General features: G+C 34.4%; 1 protein-coding gene across 5 annotated transcripts in view; it reads left to right on the top strand.

The window, feature by feature from the left end:
• The first annotated feature begins 708 nt into the window (after window positions 1-708).
• dlgap4b (discs, large (Drosophila) homolog-associated protein 4b) overlaps window positions 709-8,388 on the top strand; it is a 126,880-nt gene continuing 119,200 nt past the window's right edge. For all 5 annotated transcript variants that reach the window (XM_051112304.1, XM_051112302.1, XM_051112303.1 and 2 more), the window contains exon 1: window positions 709-972. The gene's annotated coding sequence lies outside the window, so the exon portion shown is untranslated. The remainder of the gene's footprint in view (window positions 973-8,388) is intronic.

Here is an 8,388-nt window from a genome sequence, read left to right as displayed (position 1 = left end):
AACAATTTGTCAAGTCAACTTAAAATAATTTGTTACCCGGCTGCCTTTAAAATTTTAAGTTCAGTCAGCTCAAAAAAGTTTAGTCAGCTGGAAATCTTAAGTTGTACTAAGTGACATATTAGATATTTCAGTTGATTAAACTTACAATTTTAAGACAGCTGGGTAACAAGCCCAGCTTTTAAGTTTAACAAACCAATTTTTTGTTTAGTCACCAAAATCTAAGTTGTCACTTAACAACTTAACATTTCAAGTTGAATGGACTTATTTGAGTTGACTGAACTTAAAATTTTAAGCAGCAGAGTAATAAATTATTTTACGTTGACTCAACATTTTTTTTTCTTTTTACAATGTATCCTACTAATATTTGAAATTTTAACTTCAACCATAGTTTTTTGTAAAATAATAAGAACTGAACAATGTATTTTACTTTTTTATATATATTTGGAATTAATAATCAAATCAATTGTATAGAAAAAAAAAGCAGTGTGAACATTTTTCAGAACATATTTTGCATTCCACTGAAGAACCAATATCACACTGCTTTTAAAGATTAAAAAAAGTATTTTTTACGCTTGTTTTATTTACTTGCTAAACGTCTGAACTGAATGAGTGGGGGTCGCTGTCCGTGGTGCTGATCTCAAACGCTCTCTCTCTCTCTCTCTCTTTCGCTCTCTCTCTCTCTCTCTCTCTCTCTCTCATACACAGACACACAACCCGATCTCTCTCTCTCTCTCTTTCTCTCCTCTCAGTGTTTGTGTTGCTCTCCTCGCGGATGAATCTCGCAGTGATGGAGACCAGAGTGGCTCGTTTTCGCGTTCGCCGGAGATAAAGTGATTTTAAGGGAGAAATGCGGCGTGTTTCCTGTGCTGATCTCACACACCGCCAGACCTGAGCTCACATTGAGACGAAGAGCGGCGCTGGGAAGTTTAATATTTCTCAAGAGCGACGGGAACAGTCATCCGAGCATCTGAGGTAAAACTCCTTGATCTGCTAAACCTTCTAGTCTCAGATCAAATATTGACGGTAGAACATCAGATCCTGTCAGGCTATTTGTGCTGTTTGAGTTGAGATGTGTCTCAGCATGTGTGTTTTCCTGTTTTGTAAGTGTGCCCGTGTGTTTCTATCTGATGAGCTGGAAAACTGTGTGAGGGCTTGGGCTGTGTCTCAAAACATAGTGAGCTGGCTACATAGCCTGCATTTTTGGCCATCATAGCCAGTTGTAAGTCGAAACGCTCATGTACATAATGTTTTGTATTGTATACAAGTGTTAATGTACAAAAATTGTACTGTCACAGAACGCAAACACTATTCAGTCGGCTTATTAGGGATTGAGACACAGCCTATTAGTCGTGTGGGTGATGCATTTGGGCTAATAAGCACTTAATGAAGGGAAGTTATTTCCTGTAATGACCACTGTCTTTCAGTCTTATCTCACATGTAGGTTAAAACACATTCTGAGAGTGAAACTGCATTTGTAGCAGCGATTTTCTAATTGTTGGTTTTGCTCTAGTTTTGATCGACTTTCTAGTGTGCATTGGGCTTTCTTAAATGCCAGAAAGAACTGCTAGCCACATTAATTCTCATTATCTGGTGGAGAATCACAGATATTGATTGTAAAGCTGGTTTGAGGCTGAAGGTTGGGTTCAGATGCTCTCCTGACCTCTAAATTGGCCATTTCCCAAAGGAGGTCAGGAGTAGTTTCAGTACATGCCAAAAAGAAATGTGTGTGTTGCTAAAAAGTGCTGTATGAATATAAATACGTGCGGTATTACACATTGGTTCCTATGAGCAGGGTGCAAAAATAAGATTTGATATTGTCAGCAGTGTTGTTTAGCCATTTCAGTGTAATCATTATTTGGGCTGTTTTTCAGCTTGTAGCCTAATTAAGCTCTTGTAAATGTCTGCCTTTTTGTGAAAGCTGAATTTGCTTCTACAGCTGTCTGGCTATTCTGTGTGATGTGAATTAAGCTGTTTGAAAATATCTTGCAGCTGGTGATGGTTTCAGTCGATCATATGCTCACGAGTTGCATTTTTAGTCTTGTCACACAGGCTCCTTTAAGATACTGGTTGAATAGGGCAGATTTTAAGCTCAGTTTTGGTTTTGTTTGTGCATCTGGCTCCATCATTCTTGTTTCCTGTATCTGACCCTCATTTATTCCATTCTCACCTCTCAAGTTTCTGCAGAATGCTTTTTTTAAATCTAAATATCTAAATGTGACTTTAAGTTTGTCAACTTTTTTAACTGAACACTGTGTTGCGTAACGAGTGTCTGTCCTTTTAGCATCTTCAAAAATACAACAGATCTTCTCAGATTGTTGTGTTAGCTCTCATTTGTTGAGTTTTATCTAGCGCAGTGAGTGTCATCTGTGATGCTCTCTATAACAGGCTGATGGCTTGGCAATTGCTCGATTCGTCTCTGGCCACACTTACATGCACTGTTTTAGCAACTCACAGAAGACCTAGATATCTTGGCTTTTGCTGCATTTTCTCAGTGCATTTTATACTGCACTGCATGGTTGGTGCTTCTTCAGCTTGTGCTGTTTTATAATAATACTGTGGTGTTTTAATTTGAATGATGATGGCATAATATTGCAGCTACATTATATTGTTAGCTATTTAAGTTACTTTTGCCCAAACATTTGCAAGTTCATGCATGGTCAAGTTCACTTTATTGTCATTCAGCCCAGATATGGGAGAATGAATTTCTGTTTCTCTACAGGTTCTGGCATTGATTCAACATTAATGTTACCAGCATGACAATATATAGCAATGCCATTTTGCTTATCACATATCAGCAGTGCAATATATGTAGTACGAAGACAATAATCCAACAGATTAGACAATAAACAAGACTGTATACAAGTGCACGTTTTGGAAATGCATGTCCAGTTTACAAACTTTCTTCTAATGTTTTTTATTCTTCTCTCTTTGTTTTTTGTAAGTTTACTGACAAAAGCTGGGTATCCTGATGAGATTATTCTCAAAACGTGAATGGAAAGTGTAATTCTAGGACTCTTTTCTACAACCTAGTGCACTGAATTGCTGTCTACCATCTATATGCGTCCTAACTGAAATGGAGGCTCATAAGTGACAGATTTGGAGCGCAAATGTGTGTCATACAAATAGCGTCTCACATGAAGCAAACGGGAAACTGGATCCACAATTTTAATAGAGTTATGGTGATATGAAGTTATGAAGATAATGATGTAACACTAAAAACTGTATCCACAAATATTAAGTCACTGAAATAATAATACTTATGTATGTACAATAATTTTATCAAAATGCATTTTGTGTTTGCCTCCTCTGTAAAAGATGCATTTAATGCTGCATAAGATTTTGCTCAAAAGAAGATTACTTAGAAGTCAGTACAGTTAATATAATAATGCTTTCCAGTAACCCTAGTGAAAAATAAACATACTAAAATGTATTTAAAATACATTTATTTTATGATAAGTATACTACAAATACATTTACATATTATGTACTTTATAAAAATACCCTGCAATTGTACTTTTAGTATACTAAAATGTTATATTTAAAGTCTGGAACAAGTAATTTTGTTCTTAATTGTAATTTAGTTACAATTTTTATATCAGTAAGTCTCGAGCAATAAGTCAGTAGTTATGTTAATGGACTTGAACTGTACTTACTATAAAATAAATGCATTTTAAATCTATTACTTTTTTTTTTTTTACTAGAAAAGCATTATCATATAATTCAGCAGTTAACATTAAATAACAGTGAACAATTATTTTACCACAATTAGTAATCTTGGTTAATCTGTGTAAATGATTATTATTATTTTTTTCTAACATGTCCAGGTTGTAAAATGTTCAAATAAACTTTTCGTTAATTAGCAATCCAAAAATCACAAATCACAAAACAACATTGTTTCTTTTAATTTGTCCGGTGGTTTTTAATAAAGTAAAAGTTTGTTCAAACAAATCTTGCTTACATGCTTACATTAAAAATCATGCACTTGCTTACATTAAAAATCATGCATTTTTAAATGAACAAAAGCCTAGTTTAATAAATGATGTAAACGCGTTGTTAATTTTTAGCTCATGATACCTAATGCATTAACTGTTAATGTTATTTTTTTAATAATTATGTTGCCTATCTAGTCACATCACTAGATTTTGAAACAGAGCGAGAGCTAATAAATATAGAAGTTAATTAGTGCACTCACTCTAGTGCACAAGATCTGTTGCATGATCTAAAATCAACACCAAATGCTCAGATTTGTAGTGCTTTGTCTTAAAGTATATCCTCAATCTACTGTGCACTCCAAGTTTTGCTTTCCATTGATGATTGACTTGTGCTTTCATTAGAAACCTCCGAACAATCGTATCAATCGAAAGCCCTCAAAGAGCAGTGAAGTTTCTATGTTATCTCAGTCTGCCATTGTGAAAACACTGACGCGCTTTTCTTGAATGGGCCGAAGTCAGTCCATCACGGCGAGTCAATAAGGGAGCGAGGGCCAACAGCCACAGCAAAGGCCATGAATGGACTGCTAATCATAGGCAGATCAATAGCCTTTTCAATTGCGCTTACTCATATTTAAACAGGGCTCAGGCTGAGAGCTCTTTCTGTACGCGCTCGCTGCTGAAATGTGACACAATGTTCACGTCTCGCAGTACCAGCTGTGTCTTTATGCCACCAAATTAACATTCACTTTAGCAGCACTATTTCAGTAAGCGTGAATGTGTGTGTGTGTGGATGCTTTTTTATTGGCCTGAATAAGCCCCACCTAACTGCTTTAGCGACCTCAATATGCTCTTGTGCTAAAAAGAAAAATAAGAAGCCGAATTGGAGGCGACTGATGTCTTGTTGTGGCAAAAAATCTTGTGAGTCAAAGCTGCACATCATTTAAAAAATAAAATTTCAGCTTAAATCAGTTCGCAAGGACTACTTTAAAATAGCAAAATAGTTTCTATATACTGTACATAATTAGTATTGCTGCAGTGTTGTTTATGGTTAAAAACTAAAAATGTTTGTAATGTTTTTAGTGGAAAAATGTAATTCAAGAGTTGTTTTAAATACACGTAGAATAAAATGCAATGTTCCATATTATTTGCATATTATATATTGTTATTTATATACTACTGTTCAAATATTTTGAAAGAAGTCTCTTCTGCTCACCAAGGCTTTATTTATTCAAGCAAAATACAATAAAAACTGTAAAACTGTGAAATGTTATTGCAATTTCAAATATTTTTACTGTCACTTTTAATCAGTTAATGCATCCTTGATGAAGAAAAGTATTAATTTAATTTTTAAAAAATCTCACTGGCTCCAAATGATGGAATAGTAGTATATATTACAAAAAAGTAATCATCGCAATAATATAAAATTATATAAAAATTAAATTGGAAATAGTTTAATTAAATAAAAGCTGATGTTGTCTTAGTAGGCAGCTGTTTATGTAGGCGTTGAGGGAGCTCAGTTCATTTTGGAGCAGAGCCGTGGAGTTCAGAGATGTCAGTAAAGCAGCTTTGTGTTTTTGTTTTCAAGCGTCACGTCGTTAAATCCATCAGCAGAGAAGACTTTCACTACGTTAATTCCTAAATGTCACTGTTCTCTCTGGTGTGTCATTCAAACCCCAAAGAAAACGCTCTCCTCAAGCTATTTCAGATTTCAAATGACCTTCTAAATCCCAGCAGTGATTTTTATATAAAACAAATCACAGCTCTGATGGCTCTAACCTACATACGCGAGGACAAATAGGCCTAATTGGCCATGAAAGGCCGCTGTGTGTAAAAGTGAAGGACGTGTCATTGTGACTATAGCACTATCTGGACAGAGGCGGCCCGCTGATGAAGCACAGCCTCGCTGGCCTCTACATTATTCATGCACTTCCTTGTATTGAGTATCTGCAGAAATAGAGACGAGTGTTTGGTTCTGGAGATCAGCTGCCTGATTTCCTTGTGTTGCATCAATCGGGAGGAGAGAAAGACACAAAAACGAATAGAAACTCTGTTCTGTTTTCTTTATGACACAATCTTTCTCTCAAACCCCTGCTGTGCTGTGAGAGAGACAGAGTGATCTTTAGATGAAAAACTAGATATAGAAGAACAATAGCACTCAAAGACGCTTCGTCATGGTGAAATTGGCTTAAAGTCAACATAAAATCAAAACAGTTTCTGGTGAGATTTTTATGGAGGCTTGTTTCTGCCATGCGATTAAAAAAAGGTAATTGCAACTTTTTTATCTCACAGTTCAGTCTTTTTTCTCACTATTTTCTCACAGTTTTTCCCACTAGTTTATATTTTGCAATTCTGAGGAAAAAAAAAGCCAAAACTGCAAGATATACTGTGAACTTAAAATTCTGAGTTTGTAACTTGCAATTGTAAGATATGAACTCTGAGAAAAAAAAAAAAATCATAATTTTGAGTTATAAACTTATGTATAATCTCACAATTCTACAAAAAAAGTCATAGTTGTGAGATTTACTGCAAACTAACAATTGTGAGTTTATAAATTAAAATTGAGATATATAAATATGCAATTCTAGGAAAAAATCATAAACACAAGATGTGCTGAGCTAAAAGGTAATTGCAATTTTTTTTATCTCAGTTCAGTCTTTTTTTCTCACTATTCTCTCAACCTTTTTCTCATTAGTTTTTATTTTGCAATTCTGAGGAAAAAAGTCAAAACTGCAAGATGTACTGTAAACTTAAAATTATGAGTTTGTAACTTGCAATTGTAAGAGAAAAGTCAGAATTTTGAGTTACAAACTTAAGCTCATAATTCTGCAAAAAAGTCACAGTTGTTAGATTTACTGTAAACTAACAACTGTGAGTTTATAACTTAAAATTGAGATATATAAACATGCAAGTCTAGGAAAAAATCATAATTACGAAATGTGCTGTGCTAAACGGTAATTGTGACTTTTTTTTTTACAGCTCTGACTTTTTTCTTGCTATTCTGAGTTTATATTTTGCCATTGTGAGAAGAATTGCGAGATGTACAGTGAACTCTCAGTTATTAGTTTATAACTTAAAGAAGAAGTCTACTTCCAAAACAAAGATTCACATATAATGTACTCACCCCCTTGTCATCCAAGATGTTCATGTCTTTCTTTCTTCAGTCATAAATGAATTATGTTTTTTGAGGAAAAGATTTCAGCATTTTTCTCCATATAATGGACTGATATGGTGCCTCGAGTTCGAACTTCCAAAATGTAGTTTAAATTCGGCTTCAAACGATCCCAAATGCGGTTGTAAATGATCCCAGCCAAGAAAGAAGAGTCTTATCTAGCATAATGATCGGTTATTTTCATAAAAATAATACAATTTATATACTTTTTAATGCCAAACGCTCGTCTTGTCTTACTCTGTCTGGACTGTTTTTGTTCCGGTTCGTGACAGTTAGGGTATGGCGAAAATCTCATGTTCTCCCTCAACTTCAAAATTGTCCTATATGGCTGTTTTACCTTTTTTGTTAAGGGTGTTTAATCTTCTTTGCATGTTCACTTTGCAAAAACTGGGTCGGTACTTTTGCAGCAATGTAGGATGATTTTGAAATCATTTTTGAAGTTGAGGGAGAAAATACGGTCTGAGTTTTTCGACATACCCTAACTGTCTTGAGTCAGAGTTCAAGGAGCAAGGGAAGATGAGCGTTTGAGATTAAAAGTATTTAAATTGTATTTTTTTAATGAAAATAACTGATTGTTCCCTCGATAAGACCCGTCTTCCTTTTGCAGAAATGTTTTCCTCAAAAAACATAATTTCTTTACGACTGAAGAAGGAAAAACAGGAGCATCTTGGATGACATGGGGGGGGGAGTGAGTACATTATATGTGAATCCTTGTTTTGGAAGTGGACTTCTCCTTTAAGAAACTGTGAGATATAACTTGCAATACAAAAAAAGAAAAAAAATCAGAATTGCAGGAAATACTGTCAGTTTGCAATTTTAGAAGTTATAACTTGCAAATGTGAGATACAAAATTCTAAGAAAAAAAGAATTGCAGGAAGTACTGAGATAAACAAATGACTGGAGATTAAAATTGTGACTTTTTAATCTTCCATTTCTGACTATTTTCTTGCTATTCTAAGTTTGTACTGTCAACTCACAGTTATGACTTTATAAGTTATGTGGGGTATAAAAACACACTTCTAAGAAAAGTCAGGTTTGCGAAATGTACCAGGATAAATGGTAATTGCAAATTTTATCTCACAATTCTTACTATTCTGAGAATCGTGAGATAAACTGTAAACACTCACTTGTGAGTTTATAACTTGCATTTTGTGACGTATTATCTCACAATTCCAAGACAAAATGTCAGAATTGTGGGATATAAATTCAGAATTGCAAGAAAATTACCTTTATTTATTTATTTATTTTTTTAATCCCTTGGCAGAAACCATCTTTAGTTTCCACATT

The sequence above is a fragment of the Labeo rohita genome, chromosome 6 (assembly GCF_022985175.1).
Source record: "Labeo rohita strain BAU-BD-2019 chromosome 6, IGBB_LRoh.1.0, whole genome shotgun sequence".
Classification (NCBI taxonomy): Eukaryota; Metazoa; Chordata; class Actinopteri; order Cypriniformes; family Cyprinidae; genus Labeo; species Labeo rohita.
Note: the sequence above shows the minus strand (reverse complement) of the source record. Positions and strands in the feature narration are given on the sequence as shown.